This window comes from Coffea eugenioides, chromosome 8, assembly GCF_003713205.1.
Source record: "Coffea eugenioides isolate CCC68of chromosome 8, Ceug_1.0, whole genome shotgun sequence".
NCBI lineage: Eukaryota > Viridiplantae > Streptophyta > Magnoliopsida > Gentianales > Rubiaceae > Coffea > Coffea eugenioides.
This window is the reverse complement of record NC_040042.1, coordinates 13,322,308-13,338,055: the sequence shown is the minus strand read 5'-3', so window position 1 is coordinate 13,338,055 and position 15,748 is coordinate 13,322,308.

Here is a 15,748-nt window from a genome sequence, read left to right as displayed (position 1 = left end):
TGAGCTCTGTGCAAAGATGGGAGATATTGTTAGGGCCACATATCCACAAATATGGCCGAGTGTTTCAACAATCTTTTGAGGGACGCTCGGTTGCTGCCAATTACTGCATGTATACGATTCACATTCAACCAAACAGTTGATCTATTTGTGAGGAATCACAAGGTTGCATAGGATTAGGTATACATCCTCCCATGGAAATCTAGGGATAAATATGTCAAAAATGAAAAAAAAAGGGAGGGCCCATGCAGTTCAAGTGTTCGATCATAAGAGAGGTATTTACTGCATCACGACTGCTTATCGACAAAGCCATCAAGGAGGTAATGCGCAAACCGTTGACATTGGAAATCGCACGTGTACATGTGAAAAATGGAGAGAATTGCGCTTCCCATGTTCACATGCCATGGCTGCATGTTTTAGGTGTGGCATCCCCCCATTGACGCTTGTCGCTCCTGAACACACGTTTCCCGCTTATCAAGTTACATTCAGCGGTAATTTTCAACCGCTAAGGGATCCAAAATATTGGCCCGTAGCGGAAGTACAGCTGAATATCATAGGAGATCGATTGATGCAAAAGATGTCAGGACCATTGAAAAATACTAGGATCAGAAATCAGATGGATAGAAGATGTCCTAATGCACCCCGTCGGTGCAGTAACTGTTTACAGTCGGGTCACACAGCCCCTAACTGTCCGTATGCCGGTTACTTTCATAAATAATGTTTTGTCCTCGGTTGTGGTAGAAGTTTATTGGTGTGAACTAAAACCAGATCGTTTATTTGGTGTAAAATGCAATTTTATTGTAATAAATATTGTATTTTATATATTATCTTGTGGCGATGATTTGTTAATTATACAACATATCATTATTTATGTGATATTTGTCTTAAAACAGGATTTAAAATGGAGCGATGAAACACAACCACAGCACCCCCTATCCAGGACCATTGGATGGGAATGTTTTATATTTACAATCCGAATATAGGTCCGCTGCGATTTTTCAAGGGACATGTGTGGATTTAGATGTTCGGCACTGTGATAGGAGGTTTTTTCAACCTCTGATACATTTGGATGAACGAGTTGCTCAATACATCGATGCTGCTGGTTTTTATGGCATTCGCAGATCCGGTTACCTCACAGTAGATCATGACTTTATAAATACACTTGTGGAACGTTAGAGACAAGAGACACACACTTTACACCTTCCAATTATGGGAGAGGCGACAATAACTCTGCAGGATGTGGAGGTTTTGTGGGGTCTTCGGGTTGATGGTCTACCGGTTACATTAGTACACCGTAAACGTAACTTGGTGGAGCGCAAACAATTGATTTATGATATTTTGAGATATTGGCCGGAAGATAACATGCTCAACCACGATCGTCTATATTCCGATGATTGAGTACTCCGTTGCCTACAGATGGTTCAGATGTTATGGTTCGCCAGTATGTCTGCATGTACATTCCGATTCTATTGGGTGGATTGTTATTTGCAGATTCGTGTCAGAATCTCGTCAGTTTAAATTGGTTAGACTATGTCAATGATTTGGATGCCATGAGGCAATACAGTTGGGAGGCTGCGACGTTGGCCTATTTATACTCATGAATGTGCCACGCATCTCGTGTTGCAGCAATCACAACTGGAGGTCCATACTTGTTACTATAGTTTTGGGCGTGGGAGCGGATTCCTGCGATTCGTCCTGATGTACTCCCATATTCTGAAATTGGGAATTTTCTGAGAGGAGGGAGATGGGCAGCTAAACGAACAGGGGTTGACCCTTCTAGTCAATCCAGCACACATTATCGGGAGCAGCTAGCCTTATTACGCATGGATCAGGTATTTGTCTCTTATATCTAAATAAATTATGTTTAACAGTAATATCGCAATGGAGATCCACAACTAAATAACTGTTATAGTATCACTTTATTTGGATGCCGTATAGCGATGGTATACTGGCTCGACTACCTGATTACTGTAAACGGGGATAGTGCATATGGCGGGCAAGAGTTCCTCTTATATTCTGGTACATCGTCGAAATTTATTGTCTTGATCGTGTCATGTGTCAATTTGGGATGAGGCAAGAAATTTCGGAACCAGTTGACACTAATCGGGGTGATTTACTCCAATTGGATCTTTCTGGTTATCCGGGAAGAAATTGGGCTGATTTTCATAGGGGTTGGATAGGATACTGGAATGCGCATGGGAATGCAGAGGTACCTGGTGTGCCCATAACCACGTTCAGGCCTTCCAATAAATATCTCGAGTGGTATCATAATCACACCATTTTGTATATTACGTCTCCTATCCAGCAGCATGCACAGTTTGGGCAAATGTTGCATGGAGTTTTCTGGCCAGTTTGAGTATTTAGTAAGTTACTACTATCTCTAAATTTAATTAATTTACTATTGGACAATGATTGGTAATGATTTCTCCATTTTTGTATATGTCAGATGCGTACTATGCAGCGCATTGGTCAGCAATCGCATGACGCACTTCAACTTGAGGACACTGAAGGTCGATTTCATCCCCGTCTTGCAACCATTGTTGATGGGGCATATGGATCAATGCAATACCTCCAGCGCTTTGATCGCATGGTTATTGGTGATTTTGATTCTTTCGATCATAATCCTCCCGTGTCACAAGAAATTCCTATCCAACATCGCGTGCGACGTGTCCCTATACAAGGTGGACCATCATCTAGCAGAAGTCGACGGCACAGGCATGGCTTGCAAGACGAAGTCATCGGGGAGAAGACCATTCAACAGACCGAGGTGGGCACTCAGTCTCAACACACACTTTTCACGGAAGACCATCAATTCACCACATCTGTGCCTTCGACGATGCCAGATATCCATGCTATGCCACCTACACAGAATATATCGGCCTTTAGCCCTCAGGTGACATCATTCCCGCACTCATCGCATATTGGTCTAGATGCCACGCCTTTGCCACAGTTTCCACCTTTTGGTGCACATCCCACGCCCTCTTCATATTTTCCTGCCTTTGGTGGACAATATCCATCCTCATCGCACGAGCCTCCAGTTGGAGACGTTGCCATTGCAGCGGTGTCATCTTCTGCTTCTGAACTACATCCAATATTCACTTTTCTTAGCAAAGTGGGTGGTACATCTCCTATTTTAGACCTTCCCGATTATTATAGTTTTGGGCAGCCTATGACCGTACCTACGTTGATCCAGTCGGTATGTACTATTGGATACGGTCATTCGGGAGATTTTGTCACGTATCACTCTCAGAACGATTGTGATAACAGTACGACTGCAGACTCGATTGAGGAGGAGGACTCAGAACTTGATGATGCTTCTATAGAGATTGTGCCTCCAATCGATGCACCACAGGAGCCAATAGTTCTGCGTGAACGTTACAGACGAAAACCCAAAAGATTTTGCTGGTCCACAACACCAGGTGATAAAGGCAAGGGCAAAAGGTGCACCGAGCATTGATATGATCATTTTCAGTACATGTTTGTTAAATATCAAATATTTTAATATGGGGATTTAGCGTTATTTTAACCTTTTATTATTTGAATGCTAACCGTTATTTTTATATTTCACCATTTCACCATGTCACGCTATGCATTTTTTCTTCTTTTTTTTCGGTCCTTTTTTCTTTTTATATTGCACAATAATTTTATATTTATAAAATTATAGTGAACATTAAAAATTACATAATAATTCTAACAAATTATTTTTCAACAATTTGAGAACGGCATCTTATTACAAAATGAATGGGATATTTTGTTTGAAAATCCTTTTCTTAGTTTAACATCCTATAGGAGTAATTAGTGATTTTGCACAAATCTGTTTTCATCTTTTTCTTATGTTTCAACTTTTAAATGTAAATTAATTAACTTAAAAGACTGTCAGATTTAGTACTTCAGGTCGAGCCAGTTTTTGATTAAACTTTTTTTTCTTGTTTTGGTTTTTTGACTTTTTTGTTTTGTATAGGAGATTTATGAAATTATCCTCAAAATAAAAACTAAGACAAAAATTCAGAACTTAAATAGATGTTCTATTTAAATGCATTATGTTCCATTGGTAAAATGCAGAAATTCAATATAAGTACCAGCACGAGAATGAATACAAAATCTAAAATGTTACGGTTAATTACAATTAATTCCAATAACATATATTTCATTTCTCACTTTACCCCCGTAATTTTCATTTACCTTCAATTACCCTTCCTTTTTTCATCTCTTTTATTCTTTTTTCTCTTTCTTCTATCTTTCATCCTTTACAATACAAAACTCCATCTTAATAAAAATTTTTATTTTCGTTTTGTAATTGCATTTTTGGGTGAAGATTTAAAAGGCATCAAAAACTAATTTTGATCATTTATATGATGCCACATGTCACAAATTACAATTGATAATTACTAATCATATCACAATTTCATCTTACGATATTTTCTTGAGAATAAAATGAGAAACTATAAAGGAAAGAGGAAAATTCAAAATTAAAAGAATATGAATGCTAGATAATTGTATTTTAAGCAAAGTGATTTGAATATTTTTAATCATTTAAGGAAAAGATAGAACTCTACAATTCCTCTTTTTCAATTTCAATCATTAAGATGAAAATTTTTGTAAAAAAAAAAAGAAGATTTAAAGAAACAATAAAGTGGCAAAAAAAATATAAGAGCACAAAAGGGGAAGAAAAAAATGCCAGAGAAAAAAGAGTTTACAATAGTATAGGTATAATTGTGTCCAATACAGGATAAAGCGAGACAAAAAAATTTGTTAGGAGCTAAAGTGAAAAATGATATATATTTTAAGGAAATTATTTATGATTAACGCCTATTTCTTATGCTCAATTTGTAACAGGTCCAAATCATCAAAAGTAGCGTCCTCCTACCTGATCATGGATTCATGATCTTCAATGTCCAATGACCCAACAAGGCTAAAAAACATCACTTTAAAGTTGCTCCGCACCCTTAACAAATGCTTGTGATACTTTTTCATGATATTATTTTTTCATTGTCCAAAAATTGAGCCCCTTTACTGAGAGTTACTCGCGGATGTTAAGAGTTACCCTGAACCATTCATACTCCTCCCTTCCCACCCTCTGCTGTTATTTCCCTAGTTGGTTCACCAAAAAACCCTAAGTGCTGATTTTGGTATCAAGACTAGGAATTTTGTAGTGGGAAAATTGGAGTCAAGAGGTGTTATTGTTAACGTACGCTAAGAATTCCTAAAGCTAGCCACGGGATGCTAAGGCATACTGAGATTCCGCCAGCCTAGCCTTTTCCTTTTTTGTCTAAGAGTCAGGCTTTGTTTTGTACTTTTTCGAGGCAGCGAGTCAAAGCAAAAGCCCGGTAGCCTACCAGTTTTTAAACAAAATTCGGTCAGGTGCTGGGCTTTTAAAAAAAAAAAACTCAGTGTGCCGGGTTATGTCACCCAGTCTATGTCAGACCAATAAGTGTCCGACTTTCTTGTTTTTACCTATATTCTAAGTAATTAGCCGCTGATGGAAAGACAAACTTTTAAGACTTCTTCTCCCATATTGAGCCATTCGGTTGAGTTTGGGAGGGAGTCCACTGTGGAGAAAATTTTTTTCGTTTATGGCCTCAGAATGTTGACTACTTCTGCGAACACTATATCATTGTTGAGCCCATTTGTGTCTTTTTATGTAAAATTACTGCTTTGTCCAGTGAGAAAAAATGGCTCTCAAAACAATAGCTAACTATTGAGGGCTGTTTGTGACTTTTTGCCTACCATTCTTTTCCTCTCTTTGGCTGTGTTTCCCATTCTTTTCCTTTGTACGTCAGACAATCAAGAATAGCAGTTGAACTGCTCCTACGCATGGTCAGAAAAAGCAAAGAAGCAGGTAAGCTTCTCTCTTCTCCATATCCTTTTTTCATCAAATCCTTCTCATTCTCCACTGTAGAATACACATGGCTAACATATCAGTGGTAATTATTGCCATGGAAACCACCAATTGTTTCATAGATTGAGTCTACTTTTTGGCACTTTTTCTCCTTCGTTACATTTTGTGATATTGCGTACAATAGAGGAGAAGAAAAAAGAACTCCAGCAAGAAAGAGTTCTGGAGAAAGGGCCGCAGGAAAAGTAAGAATTTATTTCTTTTCCCTTTTGGTTCTGAATTTTATCTTCACCTTTTAGGTTTTTATTAGATCATGTTCTAACTTTAGTACAAAAATTTCCTTTTTCTTCTTTTCTGCTGAATGTGAATATATGTGTCAATGAATTTTTTCTTCAATTTGTTTTTTCCTTTTTTTTAAATTTTTTTATCAGATGTTCTTCATTTTGTTCTTTCTTTTTCTCTTATTTTTTTATTAGATGATGTTCTGGTATTCGAGCTTTTTTTTTCTTTTTGTGTTGTTTCTTTTGGTTGCAATGATTTATCTAGCAAATACAGCTATTCAAGCAAGTCAAGGTTTTGTGAAATCTCAGAGACCAATGGCCATCAAGTGTTTGATAAAATGTTTGTGTGAAACTTGGGATAGCAGAAAAAACATGGAGAGAATGATCACACAGGTAAATTCTACTCCGGTCTATATCAATTTTTTTCTCTATGGCCAATTCCTTCTATGTTTTTTAGGGCACTTTATCTTTCCTTTTCAACATTTTTTTTAAGGTACAAATTATCCTATCAAGAAGTTAATTATTAGTATATTAGTAGTTGGAAACATGGTTTACAGTTTTTTGTACTGTAGAAGTTGCCGATTCAAGTATGTCTTACACTTCATCTTCATATAATAACTTAAAAAACTTATGGTTACCTTTTGTTCAGGTAAAGAGCTACCACATAAATTCTGATGGTGCCGATGTAATATAGCATACGATTGAGAATTTCCAACTGTAAAAATCGAAATTTTGTATTGTTAGTTTGTTATCCCTACACATATCTTAGATATATCATATGTATTGTATTCCAAAGTTTAATATAAAATTTCTAAGATACGTCATATGTATCTTAGATATATCATATGACCATGTCTTAGAAATTTTGTATTGTTAGTTTGTTATCTTTGCACATATTGGTATACTTAAGAGTTTAATTTTAGGGACCAAAGGGGACGTTGCTGACACCATTAACGGTGATTCTGGCAAGTGAATTTATTCTGAGAATGGTGGATCTGAGATGAACTTGGCTAATGTGGTGGCTTATTCTCTCCTAGGAGTGCTAATGGGCTTGTCAAGAGTATTGGAGCTGGTGGAGTTGAGAGCAGAAGTCAGCAAACTTTTGTGGGTTCTGGGGTTGGAAAAGAAATTGTCCCTCAGTTATCTAAGCTAGCTCAAGAGAAGAAGCCCTAGGTTTCTACTGCTAATGGTCATGCTACAGCCCCTGTTGCTAAGTAAATTTTTCTCCTTTCCTCTACTGCTTAACATCATAGGAAATAAATAAACTCTTAAATTTTTGTTAATTTCCAGTTCATTGTGTTTTATTGGAGTAAGAAAACAGAAAGGTTTATGTATTGTTGATAACAAGAGCCTAAGAGGCAAAATTGCTAAATCATAACTAGAACCACTGTTGTCCAATTAATTCGTTTAATAATCTTATTTCATTATTAAAGGATAGTCTTTATGAACTCATTATGATTCAAATTGGAATTCATATTCTTATGGTGAAGGTTTGAACTTAATAGTACCCTATAATAACACCCATTGCTTTAAAGACATAGAACTTGCATGTTTAACCATGGCTTTGATACAAGTTGAGTCAAGACTTCTGAGTTTCAATTTAGTTTTTCTAAAAACGTCAATTTTTGGCTGGTTTTTTCTCAGAAACTTTTGGCTTAAGACCCAAAAATCTATCCATATTGAGATAGTATGTACCATTAGATGCCCATCATGCAAGGAAGAAACTGGAGTTGAAGCGAGGTAAATATTATTATTTACTTTTCTATTGCTAGAATTAGTAAATCATTTACAACGATATAACTTCTAATTTGCTTCATGTAATGGCAAAATACGATAGGTGTCGCTTGGGATATGTGGTAAATGATGTAACATGATCTTTACATGCTGCAATTTTCAGTCCATATGCTTAGAAATTGATATCATATACCGCTCTTCGCCCAGCTAGCTGATGACCAAGTAAGTTCAACTCCATGAGCTATAACTTGATGAGTTATTGCATAATGATGAGTGTAACTTGATAAATGCACTTCATTGCTCTTACAAGAACAATTGTAGGAAAGGATTGAAACATTATACTAAAAAGTCGTATTTTTCCTTAAAGAATTAATGAGGCTTTGTTCAACTTATGTGATCCATTTTATAGCTTTAAGTTTTGCTTATTGGATTAATTCTTTTATATGACATTTTATCATAAGTTTACCCTTACAAATTCACGTAGAGCTTTTGATGTTGACTCTTGAGATATCGTAAAGCCTTAATAAGAGCATTCTTTTGGTCAGTTGGAAATAATTGAAAAAGATAAGATGTCTCAATTGTGGCATAGGCATAGGTGACTTATAAATTTCTACTATTTGGTTTTTCAATGAGGCTACCAAAAAAAAATGACTCTGTATGCTTTAATAAGTTATTTGTATCTAACGTATCTGCTTATCTGTTAAAATTTTAGAATGCTGCCTTAGTTTTAGATTGTAAAAAGCTATATTGCTTCGCAGTTGGAAATTGCATAGTCAACATGTAATTGTTGATTAAATATTTCAAACAAAGTTCACTAATGAAATTAAGGATGCTACACATTTTACTAAACGAGCCTCTCATGTTGAAGGGGTTACAATGGTTTGTTTCATCCATGCTTTTAATCTGGAAAATCCAAGGACAAAAGGACAGCGAAGAACAACACTATCAAAGCATACACTACTGAGGTTGGAGGTCAAATTTCGATAGCAATCCCAAATGAAGATCACAAAAGATGTTCCCAAGTTTCATATCAATGCTCAGGATCCTTTATGATGGTGTTCTCCTAAAGAACTTGATGGAGTAAATGCAAGTTAGCAATCTAATCAGTGGGCAGTCAGTATTTCAATTTATAGTTGTCTAGGATATAGCACTACTAGAAAGTTTATGACCACCTGCTGAATTACTTGGCAGTGGGAAAGTAGAAAAGATGTTAATATTGAACCAGTGCTCAGTTTCTAAACTCTGTTATTTTACTCAAATGGTGAATTTGTATGCTTAATTCTTCTTTCTCCCTTTTATTAATCTTCTAACTTCCTTTAAACAATTTCTTCTTACAGATTCGGATGATTGCAGCTCTCAGCTCCATTAGTTTTTAGCATATATAATGGAACCAAACATTATAGTATTTTTTTTTCCTTTTTGGCTTTGGATTCTTGAAAAAATTGCTGTTGAGATTTTAAGTAGGATCTAAATTATGTCAATATCTTTGAAACCACAAAATTGAAATCCAATTCTAGACTTTTACCTAAATGAAAAATGTATTTATGAACTATATTATGATCCATTAATTTTTATCCAAAATTCAAGAGATCATGATACACAGTAAGGGATCAAGCCATATTAGCTGATTATTTATTGCCTCTTTAGTCAAAAATAAATAATTAATTGAGAAATATTTGATATTAATATGTTTAATTCAAAAAATAAATTTATCAATTATTACTTTGAATAAATGTATAAGCATAGAAAAATTTAAGTGTAAATGCAAGGTTAATATTAGGAATGCAACCTTATTTTTCTATAGATTTTTAAAATTATTTGGACTTTGATGGAAAATAAAATACCAAAATTGATATTTTTTCTAATGAGAGTAGACACACCATAACAAGGGGTTTAAATGCTAGATTAATTATTTACAAAGCATATACAAGTGCATCGCCTGCTATAATTTATAATTTTCTTTCATTTTATAAACCCTCTCTTTATTCTTTGGGATTAGTGGCAAGAAGAGATACAAAAATTGATAAATTTTTTATATTACAAAGAAATTGGGTAAGAGATGATTTAATTGATGGCATAAAAATAAACACAAATATGCCAGTTATGAGCTTTATTCATTTCGAAAGCAATTTTTGAGGTTTTTATTTGTCTGGGATTTATTGGAAAAAAATATGATAAAACATCTATTTTTACAGTGTGGGAAAAATATTAAGATGTATAAATCATGTCTCTAATAAATATTTAAAACGGAATATGGAAAAAAGATATTGTTTGCAATAAGACTATAAAGCATTGTGCTTGGGAAGATGTCTATAATCTATTTTACATAATTAAAATGAAACAGTCAGTCTAAGAATTATTTTAGCCAAGCCGTATTTAATTACAAAGTAAATTTTAAGGTTTTTATTTATTTGAGGTTTTTCTCTTTTTTAAAAATAATTTTGATATCTTGCTTAACTTTAGACCATTAGATTTGCAATGGTTGATTGCTTTCCTTTTGTAGTTGTTTGATGGTTCAATGGTCTGACAACTTACTCATCCATTTTGGTAAAACTCAAAACAATTGGCCGCTCTTTTATACATATCATTCCTAGTTTCCATTTTTTTCTTGTACAACGAATCTTTACAAATCATAGGCCATTATTTTACTTCTTTCAACGACTTGTTACAATTAGATGTTTACCATTTACCTAAGAGTTGGATTGTTTTTTGTATAAATTTCAACTACCTTTTTTTATATAAATTTCAACCACTTGATTAATTGTTCTTTGTAATTTCATCATGCATTCACTGTTAGATTGGACCATGAATCAATGGAGTGGTTTACTTATCATTAACTACATTTTTAGATGAAAATTTTGACAACAATAAATCAAGTGGCTACATTTAACAAAGTAGATTAAAGCTCAGAAGCTTTTATTCATTTTATTTGTTCTCATAACTTCTTTGCTGGTAATTTTTGTAAAACAGAGATCACAAGGTGTGTAACTTCTTCTTTGAATAACTTACCACCAATACAACATAATTAAAACCAAAAACATTCTAAAGTTTATAGAAATCAATATATTTTTCCAACAATACACATTTGTATTTACAAGTTAAACAAAAAGAAACAATGTGAATTTACTTCTATACAATGCAATTACTAATAAATGCAACAAAAACAACTTATTATTTCCTATGAAAAATATAACTATAACTACTACAAAAGCTATTGTTTCATCAATTACTACCAATGAATTCATTCCAATGAAAAGAAACCAAATGAAAGAGAGAGTTTCAACGTTCCTCTGGGTAGAGGCTATTCTCTCTTGGGATGAGAGCTTTTTTCCCCTGGGTGGGAGTTTCAGGCTTTTTCGAAAATCTCACACAAAAAGCGGATCTTCCAAAAATGTTGCTCCGTAGTTAACATCCAAATGCCAATAATGTTGATGAAGGAGATTTGCAAACAGAAGGTGAATCACGTGGAAAAGTTAGAAAGGAAGTCAACCTGCATTTTTAGTAACTGAGGTAGCTGGTCGGCCACTTCATACTTACTATAAGGGGAAGGCAGTCCAGATCAGGTAATATTTCCATTTGTTGTTCTTGTCCTCTGTTTTTCTCTCTGTTTTTTATCATAGTTTCTTTGTCTGTTGTCTCTACCTGGAAAGTTGCTACCTTTTTCTTTTGCTCTGACGTGCCAGTTACATAACCCTCTCTGTTTTTATCCTAGCTTCTTTGTCTGTTGTCTCTACCTGGAAAGTTGCCACCTTTTTCTTTTGTTCTGCCATGACAGTTAGATAACCGTTCTTTCCAGTGGTTTGGGGTTCGGTTGGTTTTTTCTTTTTTAGGGTAGGATGGCGGAAGACTTGGTTGAGGTTTTACAGAGATTTGCTCTTACAGATAAAGAGGTTGGGAGTACTTTTCTAGATTTGGGGGATTTAGATGAAGGGATAGCAGAATGTCAGGGAAGTATTATAGGTAGGATAAGAGGAGAGAAGATAGCTAATTTTACAGGTGTTAAAAATTTTGCTACTATTGTCTGGAGTTATCCTAAGGGGATGAAGGTGGCTGAACTGGGACCTAATGTGTTCCAATTTACTATACCTGATCCCAAGGATAAACGTCGGATTTTAGAGGGTGGACCCTGGATCATAGATAATCAGCTTTTAATGCTTAGAAATTGGGAGGTAGGAATTGAGGAGAATGAGGAAGCTTTTAACGTAGCACCAGTCTGGGTGCAAGTGTGGCACCTCCCTATACATTGCATGTCTAAGGCTGTAGGGAAGAAAATTGGAACTATCTTTAATGAGGTCAGGGATGTGGTGATCCCACAGACTGGAGGTAAGGAAGGGAGACATATGAAGCTCTTAGTGTTGATCGACATTACCCAGCCCTTATTGAGAGGTACCACAGTACAGATCAGTGGTGTGAATAAATGGATACCATTCAAATATGAGACTTGTCCTGATTTTTTCTATGGCTATGGGGTTATAGGACATAGTGAAAAGAACTGTAAAGCATCAGTGGAACTGAAGAAGGGGCAAAATCAAAACCAATATGGGCCGTGGCTGAGGGTGTTTGGGGGTCGAGGTTCATCTCAAGCAGAAAGTAGTCCAAAGATATGGATCCCTCATAAACAGGTGTGGAAGGTGAGGAATGGGGAGATGGTTAGAATTGAGGAAGTTATGAATCAGGAGAAAGGGCTAGACTTGAATCAGGGAGGTGGACCTAGCAGAGTGAGGAAAGAGCTGGTTAAGGAATCCCCAAATCATGGGAGAGAAAAGGATAGTTTGCCTAGGGAAGAAATAGGAAAGGCTGGTAGGGTTTTACCTTGCTGGAATTATGAAGAGCAGGTGGAGAAAGAACACACCGAAGGTATAGAAAGTGACCTCAAGCTAGGTAATGAGGGGGAATTTAATAGTGCTAAGATTACTATTAACTTAGTCAATGATGAACCTGTTGATGGACTAGGAGTGCACAGTAGGGAGTTGGAGAAGCAGGAAGGAGGGATAGGAGGAGGCCAAGAAGGGATAATAGTAGGGTATAAAGCTGATGAGGAGGCTATAAGGATGGAAACTGATGAGACCAATCACAAAGACCAGCAGGAAGAGATCAAACAACAAGGGAAGCGTTTTAAGAGAGTGAAAGCTGGACCTAGAGAGTTGAGAGCTCTTTTGAAGGAGGGGAACGGATCTAAAAGGAAATTTCAGCTTAGAGATGAAGTCATGGAAGAAGTGGAGGACCATATAGATAAAAAATATAAAGGGGCCGAGACTGAGGAGGTTGGTAATGTGATGCTTAGGGGGGAAGGGACCAGCCCACATTGGTCCCCAAATGATCAATGAGAGCCATGGTGTGGAATTGCCAAGGTGCAGGGAGCCCCTTGACAATTCCCCACTTGAAGGAGGTTAACAGCCTTCTCTCCCTGAACTTGATTTTTTTGAGTGAGACTAAGAACAAAACTAGGTACATGGAGAAGATAAAGAGAATTCTGAATTTTGACCATTGTTTTGTGATAGATGCTATGAATAGGTCTGGGGGTATGACTTTGATGTGGAAGGAGGAGACTAAGGTTAAGCACATTAAACACACTGCTTTCACTATTGAAGTGTTAATTGAAGATGAAGAAGTTAAGCAGGATTGGTGGTTAATAGGGATTTATGCCAGCTGTGACTACCAAGTGAGGAAACAACAGTGGGAAGTCATTAGTAAGAGGAAGTTTTTGTGGGGTGAGAACTGGTTAATTATGGGGGACTTTAATGATGTCTGTTCAAATGAGGAGAAGTGGGGCGGCAGATGGAGGGATGAGTGGAGTTTCCACGATTTTAGGAGCTTCATTCAGGAAAACCAGCTAGTAGATATTGGATTTGAAGGAAATCCTTGGCCTTGGTGTAATCAATGGCAATCTGGGGAAATAAAACAAAGGTTGGATAGGGGTCTGAGCAGTGGAGGATGGCATGTTCTGTTTGATCATCCTACTTGTACCCATATAGAAAGTTTGGGCTCTGACCATAGTATGTTGATTTTGGATACTAGGCCAGGGGAAGGTAGGAAGAGGAAAAGATTCTTTTTTGATAAAAGATGGACCTATAGAGATGGAGTTGGAGAGGTGATTCAGCAAGCCTGGGGGGGACGTTGGGGGATCTAGGATGTTCAGGGTGGTTACTAAGATTAAGAGGTGTCGTATTGCTTTGCTGAAGTGGAGAAATGTGTTCATTGACAACTCTAGAAACAAGATTTCTAAGCTGAAGCATCAGCTTACCGTGGAGAATAGCTCAAAGTTTGAAGGCAGGAAGGGGAGAGTTGCAGCTGTGAAGAATCAATTGGTTGGAGCTTATAAAGAAGAGGAGCAATATTGGCAACAGAAATCTAGGCTAAGCTGGCTTCGGGAAGGGGATAAAAATACCAAATACTTCCATGCAGTGGTGAAGGGGAGGAGGAAGAGAAATAAGATAGGAAATTTAAAGAGGGAGGATGGTTCTTGGACTACTACTGATGAAGAGATTACAGCCGAGGTAGCTAAGTATTATAAGAATCTCTTTAAGTCTACCGAGATTCAATGCTTGGAGGATATTTTGGATGGTATACCTAGTACCATTACTGACCACATGAATGGTAATTTGACTAGACCAGTGGAGGAAAACGAAATAAAGGTAGCAATTTTTTCTATGAATCCCAATAAGGCTCCTGGGCCTGATGGGATGACACCTCTCTTTTTTCAACAGTTCTGGTCTACCATTAAGGATGATGTGGTGAAAGCTGTCAAGTCTTTCTTTCATTCTGGCCATATGCTTAAATCTGTGAACTATACCACTATATCTCTTATTCCTAAGGTAGAAGTACCAACTGAACTGACTCATTTTAGACCACTTAGCCTCTGTAATGTTATTTACAAAATCATCTCCAAAATTCTTGCTAATAGGTTGAAAACTGTCCTTGAACATTGTATTAGCAAGAACCAATCTGCTTTCATCCCTAACCGACAAATTATGGACAACATCATTATATCACATGAATGCCTACATTTTCTTAAAAACAAGAGACAAGGGAAGGATGGATATATTGCTATTAAACTGGACATGTCTAAAGCTTATGATAGGGTGGAGTGGGGATATCTCAAAGCTGTGATGGAAAAAATGGGGTTTAGTCAGTTGTGGGTGAAGTGGATTATGGAGTGTATCACTTCTGTATCTTATTCTTTCAACATCAATGGAGAGAACAAGGAGTATGTCATTCCATCTAGAGGCATTAGGCAAGGTGACCCACTGTCACCTTACCTTTTCTTGTTATGCTCTGAAGGTCTCTCGAATATGCTTAGGAGAGCTACAAGGCAGGGATTACTCAGTGGTCTCAGGATAAGTAGACATGGGCCATCCATAACACATCTCTTTTTTGCGGATGATACACTTGTTTTTTGTAAAGCTGCGAGCCAAGAAACAAACAAACTAAAGGAAATTCTTGATCAGTATGCAAGAGGGTCTGGTCAGATAATCAACTTGGACAAATCCTCCATACACTTCAGCAAGAATACTAAGGAGAATGACAAGGTGGAAGCCTGTGTGCCACTAACAGGTGTTAAGGTAGTGAATCAAGGGAAATACTTGGGGCTTCCAATGGTAGTTACCAGGACAAAAAGTCAGGTCTTTGGGTTTATCAAGGACACCATTAAGACACGGCTAAGTAGTTGGAAGAACAAGTTTTTGAGCGCAGCAGGCAAGGAGGTGATGCTTAAAGCTGTAACTATGGCTTTGCCAACGTATGTCATGTCTTGTTTCAAGTTACCAGCTAGTCTTTGCAAAGAAATCACACGGTTGATGGCTGCATACTGGTGGGGTGAGTCACAAGGCAGAAGCAAGGTACATTGGTGTTCTTGGGATAAAATGATGAAGGCCAAACTGGAAGGCGGGTTGGGGTTCAG